Source organism: Bubalus kerabau, chromosome 2 (assembly GCF_029407905.1).
Source record: "Bubalus kerabau isolate K-KA32 ecotype Philippines breed swamp buffalo chromosome 2, PCC_UOA_SB_1v2, whole genome shotgun sequence".
NCBI lineage: Eukaryota > Metazoa > Chordata > Mammalia > Artiodactyla > Bovidae > Bubalus > Bubalus kerabau.
Window position 1 is genome coordinate 154,650,719 of NC_073625.1, and position 4,903 is coordinate 154,655,621.

General features: G+C 39.0%; 1 long non-coding RNA gene across 1 annotated transcript; it reads left to right on the forward strand.

Moving 5' to 3' along the window:
- Positions 1 to 635: 635 nt before the first annotated feature.
- LOC129644950 (uncharacterized) lies at positions 636 to 1,570 on the forward strand. Its single transcript, XR_008711074.1, has 2 exons — positions 636 to 720; positions 963 to 1,570. It is a non-coding gene; the product is annotated as an uncharacterized LOC129644950 (long non-coding RNA).
- The last annotated feature ends 3,333 nt before the right edge of the window (positions 1,571 to 4,903 follow it).

The window sequence follows — 4,903 nt, forward strand, 5'->3', positions numbered from 1 at the left end:
TTCTTACTAAGCAGAACCCAAAGAAGAAAAAAAAAATGCCCTGTGACTTCATATTCTTTCCTTACTCAGGAAAATTCATTTTATAAAGATTTAAGAGCAAATGTATAGATTTACTTGACTGTTAGCTTGGCTTCTTACAGAAATAATGGCATTGTTTCAAGGTCTCAGAGAAAAGATAATTGTTTGATTCAAGGCCAAGTAACAAATAGGTCATAGGTCTTGTTTTCAGGATCTCAGTGTTGGAAGAAAATAACTGCTTCTTATATAAGAATCAATCACTATTTTATGAATAAACCTCCAAATTACTTCTTATGAAAGACTGCAATAAATAAATACATATAGAAAATCAAGTATGGACTATCAGGCCAAGAGCATCAGTCTGAAACAGAGACGGGAACAATCTCATCTGAAAGCACAGGAACACATCCACCAGGGACATTCAGGTGCAGGTGTTAAGGATTATAAAGGCAACATTAACCCACCCACCTGATCCAACAATGCACACCTCAACACAAGCCCATGCTAATGACCAGCTTCTCCTTACTCAAGTACTGATTAAGCCACAGGCCATTACAAGAGCCCAATTATCTAAGATTTGCTGTTTAACTTAATAAAGGTAGGTGGCCTTCCCTGATGGCTCAAACTGTGAAGAATCTTCATGCAATGCAGGAGACCTGGGTTCAATTCCTGGGTTAGGAAGATCCCCTGGAGAAGAGAATGGTAACCCACTCCAGTATTCTTTCCTGGAGAATTCCATGAACAGAGGAGCCTAGTGGGCTACAATCCATGGGGTCACAAAGAGTCAGACACAACTGAGTGACTGACACACAAGCACACACAGTGTTTCAAACAAAAGTTTTATTTTGGAAGATGTATAGGGAAAGCACAGAATTTTGGTCTAAATGAACTGAGGCTTGAACCATGAACTCCCGGGTAAGTCATGTAATCTTTCTAAATTTCAGGGCTTTTCATCTATTTAAAGAGAGACAGTAACACTGACCCAAAGAACTATCATGAGGATGACATTCTCCTGAGGATAGGGGGTGCCTAGCAGATTCCTGGGAACACGCAGAAGGCTCTTCCCGGCTATACTGACTCCACCGACCACATTTCAGCGGAAATATTCACATTAACTCTCTGCCAACAGGAAGAGGCAGGAAAGCCGAGACACTGAGTCCTCGTGAAAAACCTGAACCTCAAGCTGTCCCCTGTGAGCTGTGGGACACAGAGAAGTCCCTCCTGGGGCCTCTGTCTTCTTATGTATGAAATCAGATTATAATTATATTCACTTCCCACAGCTGTGGTGAATATATTAAATAAAAAGATATTATGAAATTCATCTCTAAATTTCAAGGTACTCTTAAAATATTGTGATTTCTAGTTTATGTATAGATAAAAGGAAAGTGTATGCAAATATGAAAAGTTAAGTTGGAATAAATATATCTCATACCCATTGGGTTTGTTTTTAAATTTTTCTTTTAAAAATTGTGGAAGAGTAAAAACTTTTTAACAGATTGTAATCCAAAGAGATCAGATACATGATCTTTAAGTGGTAACTTAAATAAAAAGGTCAATTCTGTGATCTGAATGTTTGTGTCCCTTCAAAATTCCTATGTTCCCCCTTAAATTCTAAATTTGGATTCAGAAACTAACCCTCAGTGTGATGGCATTAGGAAGTGAAATCTTTTAAAGAGATGAATAGGTTCTGAGGGTGGAAGCCTTCGTGAGTGAAATTAGTGCCTTCACAAAAGTAACCTCAGACAGTAACTTCACTCCTTCCACTTTGTGAGGATGCAACAAGACAGCCATCCATCAACCAGAAAGAGAGCTCTCACCAGACACCCCATCTGCCAGTGTCTTGATCTTGGACTTCCAACCTTCGGAGAAATAAATACTTGTTGTTTATGAGCTACTCAGTCTATGATAGTTTGTTAGAACAATCTAAATGGATTAAGATAGTCAATAAGTCAAAAATAAAGAACAGCTAAAATTATAGAATTATCTGAGTGTAATGGAATTGCTAAAGCAGAGATACTGTCCTCAATTTTTTTGCTTTACGTTTTTAAAAGTCCTATGATGAATTTGATAACATCAAAAACTCAAGGAAAAACACACACACACACACACTTAAAAGACAGGTCTTTAGATATTGTTCATAGACTGCTACCTGAAGTGTAAAGGTCAGATCACTGCTGTGGAATATTCTTTAATACTCTCTGTAACCTTCACCCATGAAGAAGTATGAAGGTCACATCAATAGCTCCATGTATTATTTTTCAACAATAAGTAAACTTGAGTCATAAGAAGGATTTTCTAACATTCACTGCACTCCTTGATACAAGTGGTTGCTGGCATTACCTGACAGGGAAAGACTCTTGGTATTTGTGCTATTAATTCACACCATGCTGAAGACTTCCTGACAGCTTGATGGTTACAAGAACTGAAGTTAATTCATAGTCTTCCCTTGCTCTTCTTGGATTAAATAAGTCTTTTGCCTCAGATATTCACATTTTTGCCCATAAAAGTAGCACCAAATGCCCTCTGAGGGGAGCACACTCAAAGACCCACCCACAAAGCCCAGGTATGGCCATGAGGAAACTCATTCTTCCCAAAGGGGCAATTTACTGCTCTGCTGGTGTAATGTGGGGAGGCTCATCGATTTCTGTGAAATGTATTACACAATCTATAAAATGGGAATAATACTGTCTTTCTTCAGGGGGCTGTACTAAGATACCCAATTTCCTTATCAATAAAAAAATTTATTCTCATGAAAGAATCACAGTGGGGATGAAGCTGAAGTCCATGAGGCACAGTGGTAAAACGCAGGCTCTGAAGCCAAGATGTCTAGATTCAAATCCTCACTCTTCCCATTTACTGGTGCTATTACCTAGAGTAATCTACTTAGCTAGTCTGTGCCTCAATTTTCCCATCTATAAATGAGGACAATAACAGGACTACTCCATAGGGCTATGTAAAGATTAGAGAGTTGTTATTTGAAAAACACTTAGAGCAACATCTGAAACACAATAAATTTTGTATGTTTCAATACAAGCTTCAATGTAAAAACCCATTGATTATTGTCCTTGTTTTCAAGAGTGCTGCCCACTAAGTCTCCCCAATATGCATGTGGGTACAGTAGCTTCATGGCTGTCAAAAGATTCCCTGTGGCAGACACTGCTAGCTAAGTTTTCCCTTTCTTCTTGGCCACATAGATCACATTTCCCAGCCAACCTTGCATTTGGGTGTGTCCCAAGAAAGTGAGACTTGATGGGCTTAGCACATAAAACCCTTTCTGCACAATCTTTGATAAACTTTTCCTTTCCGTGGCTTGATGCAGAAAAACACAGTGATGGGGGAAGCTGTGTGCTAGAGATGACAGAGCCAGAGACGGAAGGAGCCTTGGCCCCAGTATCACCCCATCTATGGGAGAGCCACCTGACCAGGAACACCTGCATTATCCTGTTGTGCTGATAAGAAATAAAGTCTTACTGTGTTAAGCTCATCAAATTTTGCTTTAGCAGCAAGAAAGATCTCTTCAAGAAAATTAGAGATACCAAGGGAACATTTCCTGCCAAGATGGGTACAATAAAGGACATAAATTGTATGGGCTTAACAGAAGCAGAAGATATTAAGAAGAGGTAGCAAGAAGAAACAGAACTATACAAAAAAAGATCTTCATGACCCAGATAACCATAATGGTGTGATCACTCACCTAGAGCCAGACATCCTGGAGTGTGAAGTCAAGTGGGTCTTGGAAAGCATCACTGTGAACAAAGCTAATGGAGGTGACAGAATTTCAGCTGAGCTTTTTCAAATCCTAAAAGGTAATGTTGTTAAAGTGCTGTGCTCAATATGGCAGCACATTTGGAAAACTATGCAGTGGCCACAGGACTGGAAAATGTTCATTTTTCATTCCAATCCTAAAGAAAGTCAATGTCAAAGAATGTTCAAACTACCACACAATTGCAGTCATTTCACATGCTAGCAAAGTAATGCTCAAAATTCTCTAAGCTAGGCTTCAACAGTACATGGACCAAGAACTTCCAGATGTTCAAGCTGGATTTAGAAAAGGCAGAGGAACCAGAGATCCAATTGCCAACATCCTTTGGATCATAGAAAAAACAAGAGAATTTCAGAAAAACATCTACTTTTGATTCATTGACTACATTAAAATCTTTGAGCAGATCACAGCAAACTGGAAAATTCTTCAAGAGATGGGAATACCAGACCACTTACCTACCTCCTGAGAAACCTGTATGCAGGTCAAGAAGCAACAATTGAAACTGTACATGGAACAACGGATTGGTTCCAAATTGGGAAAGGAGTACATCAAGGCTGTATATTGTCACCCTGCTTATTTAATTTATATGCAGAGTGCATCATGAGAAATGCTGGGCTGGATGAAGCACAAGCTGGAATCAAGATTTCTGGGAGAAATATCAATAATTTCAGACATGCAGATGATACCACCCCTATGGCAGAAAGCAAAGAGGAACTAAAGGGCCTCTTGATGAAGGTGAAAGAGGAGAGTGAAATAGCTGGCTTAAAACTCAACATTCAAAAAATGAAGATCATGGTATCGGGTCCCATCACTTCATGGTAAATAGTTGGGGAAACAATGTAAACAGTGACAGACTTTATTTTCTTGGCCTCTAAAATCACTGCAGATGGTGACTTCAGCCATGAAATTAAAAGATACTTGCTCCTTGGAAGAAAAGAAATGACAAACCTAGACAGCATATTAAAAAGCAGAGACATTACTTTGCCAACAAAGGTCCATATAGTCAAAGCTATGGTTTTTCTAGTACTCAAGTATGGATGTGAGAGTTGTACCATAAATAAGTCTGAGCACTGAAGAACTGATGCTTTTGAACTGTGGTGTCAGAGAAAACTCTTGAGAGTC